The sequence below is a fragment of the Mesoplodon densirostris genome, chromosome 3 (assembly GCF_025265405.1).
Source record: "Mesoplodon densirostris isolate mMesDen1 chromosome 3, mMesDen1 primary haplotype, whole genome shotgun sequence".
Classification (NCBI taxonomy): domain Eukaryota; kingdom Metazoa; phylum Chordata; class Mammalia; order Artiodactyla; family Ziphiidae; genus Mesoplodon; species Mesoplodon densirostris.
This window is the reverse complement of record NC_082663.1, coordinates 33,552,756-33,569,464: the sequence shown is the minus strand read 5'-3', so window position 1 is coordinate 33,569,464 and position 16,709 is coordinate 33,552,756. Positions and strand designations below refer to the sequence as shown.

At 39.7% G+C, this 16,709-nt stretch overlaps 1 pseudogene; it reads left to right on the top strand.

Annotated features, from left to right (window-relative positions):
* The first annotated feature begins 4,308 nt into the window (after nt 1–4,308).
* Nucleotides 4,309–15,537, top strand: LOC132486732 (cilia- and flagella-associated protein 53-like; annotated as a pseudogene).
* The last annotated feature ends 1,172 nt before the right edge of the window (nt 15,538–16,709 follow it).

Below are 16,709 nucleotides of genomic sequence, written 5' to 3'. Positions count from 1 at the left end.
GACGCACACTCAGTAAGCATCCATTGATTGTCTTATGTTATTCATGCCATCGCTTCTAATACCCCTGAGCTGCCACATCTCTTACTTTAGCAGGGAAAATAGAGATGACGTCCTTTCAGCCTTATTTCTGGATATCAAAGAATGGCTGGACTTGCAGCCACCCATTACCTGGAAGAAAAGCTAAACAATGAGCAATAGAAGTAAAGCAATAGCGTCACAGACCAATTACAAATATAAATTGTACCCAAGTGACTACAAATATAATTATGAATTTAGTCAAGGACTTACCTTTCAGAGTTCAAAAAGAATCAATTTTACCCTCCAAAATGTGCCAAATATGATATTAGAAACATTAGCTAAGAGAAGCCAAGTTTCTAGATATGGAAAAGCTAGAAACTAACATGCTTTATTGTTAATCAGCCAAAATGATTTATTAGGCCAAATGAATGTCAACATCATCTTTGCCAGGCAGATATATTATCAACAACTACCTTGCCCCTTGCGTCCACAAAAACTCTGAGCAACACCTATTCTAACAGCATTAAAGAGTCTTGATGGAAAACATTACCTCTTTCTCCAAGTTCCCTGGCCCAACTTGAACACAGAATGCTGTAAAAAGTAGAGTCACAATCAGTTGCCCTGGTGTGTCATACCCTAAAGAGGACAGAATAAAAGTTATTCTTCCTCAAATACAGGCAAGATTGCTCATTGCCACAGAATTACTAGCATACTTCTTTCTTCTCCTATTTCCTGTCTTCCACTAACTATAACCCTTCCACAACCCTTTCTGGTGAAAGTGTCAAAGTAAACATAACAGTCTGTTAATTTCTCCAAAGCTCATAGGCTTACCTCTAAAAGGCATCCCCTTGGGCTCACAACTCTGAGTTTTTGGGAAAAAAATAAGCTAGAAGTATATATCGAGACAAAAAGTGTAAACTGAGACTACCAGTATCAAACTGACTTGGTTGCTCAATAAAACTTTGCCCAGAAAAGACCATAAATCAATAAATATTATTTTTTCAAAATATTCATGCATTGATTACTTGAGCAAAGAGTTGTCTTCTCAAATAATAGTTTATCCATCAAATCTTCCCTTGACACTCACTCTGTCCACCAATCCTAAGCTATCATGTCACAAATTTGGGGCAATTTCATCATCTCTACACCTTGAAACACCTGCCCAGACCCTAACCCCCTATAGACGTCCATTCATACTTCCCTTTTGTGAGATACTGCTGAAATCAGTCAAGATGGCGTTCTGTCTCACTGCAGTGACTTCTAATCTATTGACCTTACATAATCCATAAAATCTTACAGAAAACCCCGAACGAACTTTTTGGCCAGCCCAATATTTAGCTGTGCTTTATTAAATGGTTGTGTTGTAATATTTTAGGGAATTCAATAAAAGAATGTCAGTATGGTACAGAAAGCTGGACTCTTCCAAGTGTATTCATGAAAAACTCAAGCTGGTTTTGTTTAATCCATTTTATGAGCATCTTTGTTTTTCAAGATTTCAGGGAATAGATTTGGATGATGTTATCACGACCACAAGTATGGAGATTTCACAGAGACAATACCAAGATTATTTAACATAATCTTATAGGTTATAAGTACGGATCAAAAATACTTTTCAGTGGTTCACTTTAAAGTGTCAGCAGCTTTTGAAAGTGCAAAGGAGTGCAAAAGACAGAATTTCATTTTTTTCAATTTGTGTTTGCATTTCTCACAAATTAAATCCAGACTTGTTTCTTAACTCAACATTTGGAAGATATTTTTTAAATAGGCCAGCAACTAATTATTTTCCCACTTAAACAAGTAGCTTAGAGAAGGTAATTTTTTATTTTGTTATTTTTAAAATCAATTCCAAAACTAAAAAAAGGAAAAAACAATTGACTTAAAATCATAAAAGTAAAATCTTATGAAAATTAAGTTATAGGTCTCTAAATAAACATTTATTAAAAGTCTCAATTTCAATTATCTCTATTTTCAGGAAGTATTGTCAGATTTATCTTTCAAGAAGAAAATTTTGAGGAGCTGTAAATAAAACAGTTGTGTTAATAACAGTTTGAATACATGGTATAAATACCCTTCCCCTGCAAATGGATTAATATCTGTGCTAACCACATATATCATCTATGTTAACTGATGCTGCACTGACATATTATTTAATTAAACACCTTTCAATATCAGACCCTTTTTCACTCTTAGCAGGAAGTTTTAATGCAAGGGATCTAACCTGGGTTCATGGACAAATAGTTTAGTCTTTTACAAAAGAACTATTGACATGATGATATTTCTACTTTTCCTTGGCAAAGACCCTAGCATACAGAACTACAAAGGCCGACCTCATTGGACCAGATGGAATGAGGAAAGAAAACTGAAAACAATAAAATGCACAAATTAAGGCCTCAATGACTTAACCAGGCTCAGAGCCAACCTGTGGAACACTGGAAGGCAATCGAAAACTTCTCTTCAGCTATTCACTTTTTAGACAGGAGAAGAAACACAGGGGCGAATTAAAAATGAAAAGCTTAATAAAAACAAGGAAATTTTAACCTTAAAATACAGGGGGTTTGTACTAACAAAACACACATTTTATCATCAGAGACTCGGAAAATGCCATGTGAAAAATATTGATACACCAGTTAGAAAGAATAACCAAGGAATTTTTCAGCAGAGGTATGAAGTAATTAGTAATCCTGCTGTGGTTACTGAAAATAGTTATTTCTCCTTTCTTTCTTTTTTCTTTCCTCCTTCCTTCCTTCCTTCCTTTTCATATATTTATTTTCTAGTATTTAGACATATGGAAAAGAATAGCAATGTAGATCATTCAAAGTTACAATTAATTTACATCAATTTATATTTGGTTTAAGTAAACAGTTTAGAAGTTGTATTTTGATATGGAATTTTGGTATAATGGCTAGGCTTGCCATGCAGTACCACTTCATAAAGCAATAGTGTGAGATGGGAGGGTACAGAGCTGTAAGCCTCTGGAGACAAGGCTGTATGTCTTAGTTATCTTTGCCATCTTTGCTCAGCTCAGCATCTGACACTTGATAAGCACTCATTTTTTAATCTGTGAAGGACATGTTCTTGAGGAGGTTGAAGGACCTAGTATGTCCAATTACAGATGTCAATACTACACGATTGTTTTATTTAGTAACTTGTCTTAGCGATGTAACTGAGAACATAGACAGCAAGTTTACCATCATTTCTTCAGCAGCACAGCTAGAATGGTTATGGAATCAAGGTGGCTGGAGTTCAAATTCCGTCTCCAGTGCTCATTTGCTGTGTGACTCTGGACAGGTTCCTTACCTTCCTTGGAGTGGCTCTCCTTGCTGGGAAATGGAGATAAGAGGAGAAGCTGCCTCAGAGGACTGTTGGGAGGACTAACGAGGAAGTCCATGCAGAGAGGTTAGCGTGGTTGCCTAGTCCATAGAGGGCATTCAATAAATATCATTTATCACTATTACTCATATCCTAAAATAAAATCATAAAATTTTTGACAGCTAACTCTATTAATGTCCTGCAGCTGCTGTAACAAATTACCACAAACTGAGTGGCTTAAAACAACAGAAGCATTTTCTCACAGTTCTGGAGACTGGAAGTCCAAAGTCTGTATCACTGGGCTGAGATCAAGGTGTTGACAGGGCCATGGTCCCTTAGAGGCTCTGGTAGAGAATCCTTTCCACTCCTTGCCTCTTCCAGCTTCTGGAGGCTGCCAGTATTCCTTGGCTTGTGACCACATGGGTCCAATCTCTGCCTCTGTGATCAACTGGTCTTCTGTGTGTTTGTGTCAGTCTCCCTCTGCTTCCCTCTTATAAGGCTACACATGGTTGTATTTAGGGCCCACTCTGATAATCTGCTCATTCTCAAGAAACTTAAACTTAATCACATTTACAAAGGCTTTTTTGCCATATAAGGTAATCTTCACAGGTTCCAGAGATTAAGACCTGGATATCTTTGGGAAAACCATTATGTAGCCTGCCACATTGATATTTAGAACTTCAGAAAGTGGAGGATTTGCTTCCCCAGCTGCGTATTATGGGAGTAGTCTGTTTGTCTCTCTCTCTCTGTCTCTCTCTCATACTCTCTCCCTCTTTCTCTCCCTTTCTTTCTCTTCTTCTTCTAACCCCTGTCCCATTTACCTAATTATATATGTCAAGTGGCTTGACCAAATAAAGTTGTTTTCTTATGTACTGAAAAACTGGAATAGGCAGCTACAAGCCGAAGTCAGGACTTGCATCTCTGCAAGGCTCTGTGATTCTTTTGGATTTTCTAGCAGGCTTATTGCCACATGGTGACAAAATGGCTGTCCCAGATCCAGGCGTTCAGGTAGGAAGAAGAGGGTTTCCAGCTGCTTCTGTCTGTTTATCAGTAAGCCAAAACTTTCCTTGAAAATTCTCGGGAGATATCCTTTTATGTCCTATTGGCCAGAAGTGTGTCCTCCATCTCTAGATGCAAAGGAAGCTGGGGAAAGAAAATACAGCTTTCCTCGCATGGACAATGGAAGGCGTCAAGACAGATCAGAGAGAACTGCTGTGTAAGCCAAGCACCAGGTTCTACGGCATACCTGGTCTGTAGAAATGTTGGAGGGAGGGTGGGTTGGGCAAAGGAGAAAGGAGAAAGAGAGAGGTAGAACTCTAATGAAGACCCACTAGGAGTCAGGATGTGAGCCTATAGTTCCATTCAGCCTCTCATTTCCTATTCACAGGAGTCTTTTGAGGTCAGAATGAGGTTTCCCATTTTGCAGAGAAGAAACTGAGACTCTGAAATTTTTTAAAACACACTCTAATATACAGAGTTAATAAATGATGAAGCCAGGAATAAAACGGAACTGGGTCTAAATCCAAATGCTCCGCTCTTTCTAGTATCCAAAATGAAGTATCAGACCAAGCAGAACATCTGTAGTTGACTTTTTTCCTCAGCAGCCACTCTTCTTCAAATGCTATTTTAACAGTGCTGACCAAAACTCAGAGCACTTCACCTAGATCATAAATCTGCTCCAGGGCTGTGGCTATGGGGACAGCTAAAATGCTCCAGTTCCATCACAAACATGTCATGAGAGGCAGGGCCTGGTCAACACATTGCAATATGCAGCTGAGATGGGAATGTGGTACAGTGAGCCTGAGAGCTTGTCCTCACCACAGAGAGTGCGATCCCTGGGCTTCCCATGGCACACGTGATGTTTTTCATCAAGAATCATTGGCTAAATTGTATTTGTTGGTGACAAGTGATAAAAGGAATGCAGCTCAAGTATTGCTGCTGACATGTGGAGTTAAATCAGACTTATCTCCAAATCTGCCTTTATAGACATGAGTTTCCAAATATATTGCTGAGAGATTTTTACAGAGAAGAAGTTCCATTGGTGGATAGCTTATTATTAAAGAAAAGCAAACCCTTTCTTAAAATTTTCTACAAACATAGAAAAATTTAGACAAGAAGAAAAAATATAATTTAAAACTCTGCTCCAGAACTAAAACAACCATTTTTGATTATCTGAATTATATCTCCTGCCTCATGTCCTTCTCCTTGAACTAATCTAATGCTTTCTGTCCCTGTTGGGTTTATGTAATTCAAACTCATCAGTTTCTGTGTGTTTTAGGAAAGCAATAGAGAAAATAAAAATTTGGGTGCACCCATCAAAACATACTGTACAAAACAAAAGTTTTCAATTTATGTTTTGTTCTGATAAAGTGTAATGACTGTAGCAATACAAGTTAGCCAATATTAAGAGGATCTCAGATCCTAAAAAGGAATTTATTCCCTTACAGTTAAAGAATGTTCCACACAGTGAAGATACAAAATAGGATTTCATAATTTGCACCTTCTTGGGGGTGGGTAGGGACTCCTTTATTCATCCATGAAAATAAGCACTGGCCCATCTACCTATGGCTCTGGAGGAACAGGTAAGCTCTAGAGATGCAGGAGTGAGGATATCAACCTCTAGGAGAGATCCAACCCCTTTAAAGTGAGGGAAAAAAAAGTAATGTCTTTCAAATCATTATGCTGTGCACCTTAAACTCGTACAGCAGTGTGTGCCAATTATACCTCAATAAAACTAGAAGAAAAAAAAAAAGAGATGCTTCTCAGCTTGCTGGGAGCACAGATTGGGTTCAGACCCAGTTTCTGCATCACTCAAAGCCAATAAGTCTAATTCAACAGAGCCTTCCTGCCCACACTTGACCACTTGTTTTGATTACTGGCCAGCAAGAGTGGTTCCAGAGGCAGGCACCTGGAGTCACCATTATAGATCCCACATATGACCTCAACTGCCAAGAAGAAACTGGATTAGAGCACGTCTGGATCTGTTAATGCACCCACTGTCCTGCACTCTAGATTTCCCAGGACTGAACCCCCAATAAAGCATTAGCTTCTAAGTTTATACGTTGGGCTTTGTTTTCTAAGAAACCCATGTTAAGACAGAGAGTGATAACAATCACACCTGCTCCCAGAAGTAGTTTATAAGGCAGGGGTGGGTGGCAGGGATTTTGTGCTAGGCATTTGTGAAGTTTAAAGAGTGTGGAAATGGGCCTGGTAAGATCCAGGGATGGTCACAGGTCTAAGTCAGAGCCAGTATGAAGCAGAGAAGCTATCCCCTCCTTTGGAAATCAAAGTGGAATTGGGAATCACACTTACCCATGCCCAAGGAAGATAGATGATCAGAAAGAGGAAGGGCAGGAGTTCGCCTGTGAGGCTGGACTCCATCTCACCTCACAGATAACAGTGAGGTTCTCGGAACAGGGCATTCCACTAGAAATAAGAGCAGACTGAACTTTCAGTACAAATCAGTGAAAGACAGGAAGAAGATGGGACAAATGTGAAAAAGAATTTCCTTCCAAACCTTTACATCTAGGAATACTAACAATGGACTCCTCCAGAGTATTAGGAAGAGACCAGCCTTTAGAAGACCTGAAAGTTCATGAGGGATTGCCTGAGGAATAAAGGAAATTCCCCCAAGGTTGCAGCTTCACTCATCTCAGCAAATCTTTACTCGTCCTTATTCAGCCCAAGTTAAACAATCAAGTGCATTACCCAGAGCACCTGCAGGGTCATCCAAAGCTAGGATTTCAGTGTTAGGTCTGCCACCTACTAGTTTTGCAATGTTAGTCAAGTCAGCTCAACATTCTGGGTCTCGACGTCCTCTGTAGACTCCAGATAACCCTCACAAGATTATTAGCAGAATCAATGAGGTAATGTGAGAGATCTTTTTATTTTATTTTATTTTTTAGTTTTTTTTGAAGTTATTTAAATTTTAATACAACGTTCCTGGAAAGAGAATAGCTTAGTCCAAGTAATAACTAAATGGTTATTATTTTATTACTATAAGAGGGATCTTTTTAATTGCTGCCTCAGTTAGAATGTTTTTGGCTACAAAGTACAAAATATCCAACTAAATGTGGCTGAAGTCATGAGGGCATTTATTATCATCTCTCATGGCCGGAAGTCCAAAAGTAATTGCCAGCGTTGGTGAATCCTGCCACTAAGTGGGCCTTCTGCTTCAGCTCTTTTCAGTTCTCTAGCTTTCCCTGTGAGTGTGGCACTGCTACAAACATGATGTCCTCATACAGTTGTATTAAAAAGTAGGAAAGGTGAAAGGGTCTCTTCTACATTTCCCTCTTCGCATGAGAAGAGAAAAAACTCTCAAAAGTCCCCGCAGACTTCCCCTCAGGTCTCATTGGCCAGAACCGGTTTCTATGTCCCACTCTAAACCAATCATAAATGAGGACATAGGAGAGCCAGCCCAATTTGGTTTAAAACCAATCACCATTCATCTCCTGGGCTCGGGGGAGGACCTCCCTCCTTTCCTAGAGTCTATCGCCACCAGAGAGTAAAACGGAATATAGGTTTTGTTGGCTCAGAAGTGGGAATGGCTGTTGACTTGAAAACTGAAAGTGACTGTCAAAATTTAAAAGAGTTAAACAGGTAGTATTTTTAAAATACACTCTATAGGGCTTCCCTGGTGGCGCAGTGGTTGAGAGTCCGCCTGCCGCTGCAGGGTACACGGGTTCGTGCCCCAGTCCAGGAAGATCCCACATGCTGCAGAGTGGCTAGGACCGTGAGCCATGGCCGCTGAGCCTGCGCGTCCGGAGCCTGTGCTCTGCAACGGGAGAGGCCACATAAGTGAGAGGCCAGCATACCGCAAAAACAAAACAAAACAAAACAAAAACTGTATGACAAAAATAAACGCATAAGTAAATAAAAAATAAAAAAGGATAAGAACAAGTTCCTGTCCTTTAAGGATCTTAAGATCTAACCTAAGAAAACAGCTTTACTGAAAGTAGGAGGATCTATTTTGAGAATCTGTTTTCTCTATGAATTTGGATTCCCACTACTTCCAAAGCAATGATCAGGCTAATAGGTGTATAATGCGTTCACCACCTAATCAATCGATTCTGCAAAAAATATAAGAAGGAGTAAATGAATGGCATGCCCTCCCCATTAAAAATAAATTTCTGTTTATTGAAAGTCAGAGTTAAAATTGCATTTCTGATCTTTACAGATGTAAAAAAACAATAGTTGATTTCTTCGCTTTCTCTATTTGGGTTCTGATATACATAAAAATTGTATTGTGCAGCCCTCCATGGTGGCCCTATCATTTACCAGACCACAACATTCCCGGCCCTCCAAACATGTCAACATGTGGGGTGAGATACCTAGCAGGTGGGAGTAATTTCGTCATATTTCACTTAATGGGACTGTTGACAGAAGTGGTACAGGGTGGTTTAAAAGAATTGAAAGCAGAGACAGGTGTTTGGGAATTTATAAACCAACTGTTTGTGCTGTAAAGAACACATAAGAATTCCTGGAGGATTTCCCCCCATCTTCTCCCTGTCTTTACTTTCCATTGTCTCTGTGTTTGAAAATTCTGTCTTGCTATTAGGTTTTTTTTTTTTTTTTTTTTTTTTTTTTTGATGTTGGGGGTAGTAGTTTAGTAATTTATTTATTTATTTTTGCTGTGTTGGGCCTTCATTTCTGTGCCAGGGCTTTCTCTAGTTGTGGCAAGCGGGGGCCACTCTTCATCACGGTGCGTGGGCCTCTCACTACCGCGGACTCTCTTGTTGCGGAGCACAGGCTCCAGACGCGCACGCTCAGTAGTTGTGGCTCACGGGCATAGTTGCTCCACGGCATGTGGGATCCTCCCAGACGAGGACTCGAACCCGTGTCCCCTGAATTAGCAGGCAGATTCTCAACCACTGTGCCACCAGGGAAGCCCCTTGCTATTAGTTTTTAATGAAACCAGTATGTTTATCATATTTGATGGCAGACTTGGTTGTTTGCAACTCAAGGCTTTGTTATTTTTTCCTCAGACAGATTCAACTGGCAGCCTCTGCAGATTCCTTTGCACAAATATGACACCATGACACAAAAATTCTAGTGGCAAGAAGCAAATTCTAGACCTCAGGAATTCTGCCAACAAGATAAAGCATTGCCAACTGATTTTTCTTTTCCTTAAGAAAAAAAAAAAACAGAAAAGGTAGAATTAAAAGTTTGGACAAGAAAACATGCTCACATCTCACATATCATAACAGAGAAATGCACTTTAGAGTTTTCTATGATTCTAAATGCTTGGTTGACGCTACAGCAGCCCCTTCAGAGCTATCACTTGCTGCCATTTCAAAAGATCTTGGACTCTGGGAACAGACTTGATTAGCATGACTAAATTTCATAGTCCCAAAGCTTCAGGCATCAGCAACAGAGAGGAGCCAGGTAGACACTGGATAAATAATAAATAATGAGAAACATGTTGTAACATTCACTGTCAAATTATATTTCCCATTTTTTCTTACATCTACAAATTTCTGGTAAAATGAAGTTATGCAGTTTCATTAAATTATCTAGATGTCATTTAAGAAGAAAATGGAAAACAGTTTTTGTATAATTTCAAATGTCTCCTTCACGGCAGATACAAACATACGGAAAGCTCTGTGTTGTATAAAAATTTCCCCTTGTCCCCACTGTCCAGTCAATCTACAGAACCAGGTCTTCCCTTCCCTTCACTGCCAAACTTCTCAAAAGAGAGTTTACAGGGACTTCCCTGGTGGTGCAGTGGTTGGGAATCCGCCTGCCAATGCAGGGGACACAGGTTCGATCCATGGTCCGGGAGGATCCCACATGTTGTGGAGCTCTCTAGGGCCTGTGAGCCACAACTACTGAGCCCACGTGCTGCAACTACTGAAGCCCACGTGCCTAGAGCCCACGCTCCACAAGAGAAGCCACTTCAATAAGCATGCGCACCGGAAGGAAGAGTGGCCCCCGCTCGCCGCAACTAGAGAAAGCCCGTGTGCAGCAACGAAGACCCAACGTAGTCAAAAAAATAAAAATAAATTTTTAAAAGAGAGTTTACACTTTTTCTTAAGCTCTCCATTCCTTTCTCTTTATAATCTTTCTGCCTCCATCCATTTGTTTAATGGTTTCTCAAAGCCCAATGACCTCTTTACAAAGGATCTCAAAGTTTATGAAATATCTGTTACTCTTGTTCCATTTGTCCTTGTTCGTAGGCCCTTGAAGACAACATGCTCACCTGAAAATCCTGCTAATTTAATCCTATCATCAGTTTCTCCTAAATGCAAGCATTCTCCAGAAGCTTTCTAGGACTTCAGCCTTCTTCTCTCTCAGACTTTCTCATCTACTCCTGTGGCTGCAAATACCCACCATGTGTGCATCTGTCTCTTAAATTTTGCTTCTCATCTAAACAGCAGACTGGCTTGTCAACGGCTGAGTTAAATCAGCATATAGGTGCATCATGGCACTGCAAAAAAAATTCTCTTTGGTCCAAACCCATTCCTGCCCCTTCTAGTAAGCTTTTGCCCAAACCAGGATTCAAACACGAGAGTTATCTTTGGCTCTTCCTTCTTTGGAACTTCTAACGTTCAATCAATTGCTCAGGTCTCTCACTTGTATGCCTGCAGTTATTTCCTCATCTAAGCCATAGTTTTTTACTGCCATGGCCAAGATCAAGTTCCTATTACTTCTGTTCTAGACCATTTCAAGCAATATTTATTCTATCTTTCCACATCCTTCCACTCGTCCTTTCCCTGCCAGAGTGATTTCCCTAACGTACAGTTCTGACCGTGTCAGTCCTGACTCAAAAACCATGTATTTTTCCCCCATTTTCTACAGAATAACGATCAGTGTTTAGTTTAGCATTTAAAGTCCTTTATAAGTAGGGTATTAGAAAGCTTTGCAATCTTTAAAAATCTTGTGTAGAATTCATTGTTTAAGCTTACCACGGAGAAGGACTCACCACAGAGGTAAATAAATAAATATAAGTTGGTTTTGTCTTTTTTTTTTTTTAAGTTGGATAGTGAAACAATTTTTCTAACAATGATTGTATTGCCATCTGCTGGAGTGACTGGAGCACAACATCTGAAGTAATTTCTTTTTTCAAAAGTGTGAAAGGTTTGGCTTCAATATTTTAAAATTCTCTCTGAATACGGCTTTTAATGTCTAATCTAATAGCAGATGTTAAAGTTTCTGGTAAGAATTACCTGTGATTTTAAAGCATACCAAATTACAATTAACAAATTGACATGACTTTTGCTTAGAAGAGACTGTGAGTGTTCACCCTTTATTACTGCAAATATCCCAGTTGAGTCCAAGAATGAGATGATTGGCTTTATGAGAAGTAAATTGCCTTGTCTAACATCAGGTGACTTTCAGAGAGTCACATTTTCTGATGCTACTCAACCATTCAAATCTTTCTCAAACTTTAAGATGCTGGACTAGAATTACCTTTCCCAATGAAGGTTTCCCATGCCAAGTCTCACCCTTCTTGAATTCATAGGACTTATTATTGGCGTATACCCTTCATTTGGGAGATTAAACAGACTGCACTGTATTGACATGTACATTTCCTGTGTTTACCTTTCACTATGCAGTCATGGTTAAGAATCTGGTCTCTAAAGTCAAATTACCAGTTTCAAAATGTAAATTTGACACTTACTAGCTGTTAATTAATATTTTTGTGATTAGTTTCCTCCTCTGTCAAATGGAGATAACAATGCTTCCCTCACAGGACTGTTAGAAAGATTATTTTATCAAAAACTGTAAAATCACTCAAAAAAGTGCCTGCCATATAGTAAACCCTTAAGAATTAATAGATAGTATCAAGCATATTGCTACAGGTATGATGCTTATGCAGCAAAAATCCCAAGACGTAGCAGTAAGTCCCACAACTCATAATAGTACTATTATAAAATGAAAGACTTTATTAGCTATTTTTAAATTAATTAGATTTTTAAAGTATAATTTACAGGGCTTCCCTGGTAGCACAGTGGTTGAGGGTCCGCCTGCCGATGCAGGGGACACAGGTTCGTGCCCCGGTCCAGGAGGATCCCACATGCCGTGGAACGGCTGGGCCCGTGAGCCATGGCCGCTGAGCCTGCGCGTCTGGAGCCTGTGCTCTGCAACAGGAGAGGCCACAGCAGTGAGAGGCTCACGTACTGCAAAAAGAAAAAAAAAAAATATATATATATATATATAATTTACATACACTAAAATTTGTCCATTTTAATGGTACAATTTGATGAGTTTTGACAACAGTTGAATAACCATAACCATAAGGTAAAGAAAATTTCCATCACCCTAATATGTCTTATGCCCTTTTTCATATATCCTTTGTTCTTATGCCCAAACCCTAGGGACCCGCAAGCCTTAGCAACCACTGGCCTACTATATGTCACTATAGCTTTCCTTTCAGATAGAACTCTATGTGAATGAAATCATACCATATGCTATCTCTTGTGTCTGGATTCTGTTACTTAGTGTAATGATTTTAAGATCCCTCTATGTTGTTTTGTATAGCAGTAGTTCATTCCTTTTATTTCATATTAGTATTTCATAGATATTTGGATTGTTTCTAGGTTTCAGCTACTGTGAACAAAGCTGCTATGAAAATTTGCATACAAGACTTTGTGCAGACATTGGTCTTGGCAATATCTTTCTGGATACATCTCCTCAGACGAGGAAACAAAAGTAAACAAATGGGACTGCATCAAACTAAAAGCTTCTGCACAGCAAAGGAAACCATCAACCAAACAAAAAGACAACCTACCAAATGGGAGAAGATATTTGAAAATCATATATCTGATAAGGGGTTAATATCCAAAATATATAAAGAACCCATACAACTCAACAACAGCAAAAAACAACCTGATTTAATAATGGGCAAGGAGTTGAATAGACATTTTTCCAAAGAAGACATACAGATGGCCAATAGTCACATGGAAAAATGTTTAACATCACTAGTTATTAGAGAAATGAAAATCAAAACCACAATGAGCTATCACCTCTCACCTGTTAGAATGGCTATTATCAAAAAGACAAGAAATAACAAGTGTTGGAAAGGAGGTGGAGAAACACCTCACACACTGTTGGTGGGAATAAAAATTGGTGCAGTCATTATGTAAAACAATATGGAGATTCCTCAAAATTTTAAGAATAGAACTAGCATATGACCCAGCTATTCCACTCTGGATATTTTTTGAAGAATATGAAAAAACTAATTCAAAAAGTTGTATACACTCCTATGTTCATGACAGCATTATTTACAATACCCAAGATATAAAATAACCTAAGTACTCATCCATGGATGAATGGATATAAAGATGTGGTATACATATATATATATATATATATATATATATATATATATATATACACACAATGGAATACTACTAAGCCAGAAAAAATGAAATCTTGCCATTTGCATATAGATCCATATATATGGATCTTGAGCATATTATTCTAAGTGAAATAAGCCAGATGAAGAAAGACAAATACCTTATGAATTCACTTATATGTGGTAAATAAATAAATAAGTAAATAAACCAAACCAAACAAAAATAAACATGTAGATACAGAGAACAGAGTAATGGTTACCAGAGGGGAAGGTGTGTGGGAAGGTCTGAACAGGTAAAGGGAATTATGTATCACAATGGATAGAAACTAAGCTTTTGGTGGTGAGCACACTGTAGTGTATACATTAGGTGAAATATAATGTTGTACACATGAAACTTATATATGTTATAAACCAATGTTACCTCAATATATTAAAAAAAATTTAAGTACAGTATTCCATCTACACTGACAAAAGATGAAATAAGCTACATGAACATTTAACATCAGAAGAAAATGAGTATTTTACTGAAATGCAGTTGAAAGAAGGAAAAATTGAGGAGGAAAACAAAGAATGAGAAGAAAAATCATTATTAAAAGAGAAAAAAGAAAAATAAAGACAGAGTTTTGTGGCTGAAATGTTAGATAGCAATTCAAGTAATGCTGCGAGAAGGTCCATGTTCAGTTGCTTTATATCCATCAGAAGGTGTGTGAAGAGTGGAAAGCACAGGCAGAATTCAGTGAGGAGCTGAAGAGGTAGAAGCTGGTGGAAGAGTAGATGTTCTCAGAATCCTGGGAGGAAGACCAACGAGCCAAGAAAAACTGAGAAGCCCAGGAGGCGAGGAGACAGAAAGAGCTGGTGGAGAACACACACCTGGGGCTGGGCGCCCAGGTCACCAACATCAAAGCACAAGAGCAGGTGGTGCAGTGACAGAGAAGAGGAGAAACAACGGTACAAAGGGTAAACTTGAGAAAGAACAGGATAAGCTAAAGGAATAGAAGGCAGAGCAGGAAATTAGGACCTTTTAGCAAAAAGCCTTCTGAGAGAAGGTAGGACCTATTCAACAGGAATAGAGAACAGAGCAAGACTTGAACATGAAGCTCATGCAAAGAGCCCTTCAAAAGTTCCACGAATAGGGCTTTCCTGGTGGCGCAGTGGTTGAGAGTCCACCTGCCGATGCAGGGGACAGGGGTTCGTGCCCTGGTCTGGGAAGATCTCACATGCCACAGAGCAGCTGGGCCTGTGAGCCATGGCTGCTGAGCCTGCGCGTCCGGAGCCTGTGCTCCACAACGGGAGAGGCCACAACAGTGAGAGGCCCGCGTACTGCAAAAAAAAAAAAAAAAAAAAAAACCTTCCACGAAGAGACTGATAAGAAAGAAGCAAAAAAAAGAGAAGACATGGGAAGAAAACAGAAGCTTTCTCAGGGATATGTAGCAGAGCAACGTGAAGAGGAGGATGCTTGGGAGAAAGAATTAGAATAATAGAGGAAAAGAAGGAAAAGAAGTTGGCTGAGGACAGTTTACTGCAACTTGACAGGAAAGAAAGGAAACAACGTGGGAATGAGGTCATGTGTACAAGAAAAGTTCAAGTGCAAGAAATCTTGCAAAGAAAAGGAGAACAGGAAGAAGGTGCTATGGAATAGGATCACACAAATGAAGGTCTTGAAGAACTTAACAGGGAGTAGGAGAATTTTGCAAGAGGCTAAGGTTTAGCCCAAGAGCACAGAAGGCTGCTGCAGAGGCAAATATCCTACCAGCTGCAGTCTCAGGAAGCAGAGGAGGACGAAGTTTGAAGCAGAGATAGCAGCAAACAGGATTTGTCAGGACAAGATCCAGGAGATCTGGATCACCCATCAGGTGTCATCCAGAAACATGCACCCCATGCAGACAGTGTGTCATAATAAGCTTCCAGCATAGTCTCATAAACACCAACATATTTTTTCTCAGTCTTTTAATATTTTTGACTACAATATGCTTGTATGTTCTTTAAAAATAACAAAGTACAGTGGCCTCTTCAACTTTATCACCATCCTTGCAGACCCACAAGCAGCCCAGCATATTATTAGGAGAGAGATTCCTTAGAACTGGCCATCTGTTTCCATGAGAGTTGTGAATTGGCAGACAGAAAAAGAAAATTGCTTTACTACTCCAGGAGGCTGGTGACAATGGGCCAACCAGCTGTGATCTTGGGATTAATGGATAGGGAGAGAAGCCACTGGATTCCTGGGCATCTCCTGATCTTGAGGCAAAGAAAGTTAACACCAGAGGGGAACAGTTTGGCTCAGCCAGGCAGGCCTCTTCTGGAAACTGGCAGCCCCTCCTGGGGTCACTGAGGTGACAGGCCTGGACAGCTGGCTGACCTCCTCAAGCATCTGCAGTAACCTCGGATTTTTGTCCCAGGCTCCTCTGGATGTGCTAGCCTCTTCTCAGGGGCTAGGGTTTTTCAGCACCCCTGTCCCAGGGCCTTACAACGAAATCACTTGGCTGCCCCAGGCTGTGGCCAGGAGCCCTTGATCTTTGCTGTGCAGGTGGGACCCCTCCCCGTCCTGACTCTACAGCTGGCTAACATTTCCCTCCCTCCTTCCTGCCCCAAACTTATACAAAACAAGTCTTCAGGGTCTCAGTGGGGACCCTGGGGAGAGAAAGGGGTCAAGCACGTGGAGTGAACCTACCATCTTCACAGAATCCTTGGCAAATTATATATTACACTTTTGTTATAATTTCTAAGTAGTTTTACTTTTCCCACACATTATATGTTCTTTGAGAATAGAAATTTTATCTTTTAATTCTCTCTTATCTCTGCTCTCTCTTTCATGGTGTTTGGTGTAAATTTGAAATTCAGTAAATACCTTCTGCTCCCAGAATCCCCTTTACAGGCAATTCCAAGTCATACCTGTAGGTGGGGCAAGTGATATATTTCTCCTGCCTGAGAAAAGCAAGCCAGGATTCCATGAGGTGGCTCTGAGACTTTCTGAATTTTGATTGTTTCTCAAGCTTGGTAAGGATTTACCTCATATGAAAGAGGTGGGTAAAAAAATCTCCTTTAAGTCTTAAGAAATTGTGTCTATGGGTGACGGAGAAAATGAGTA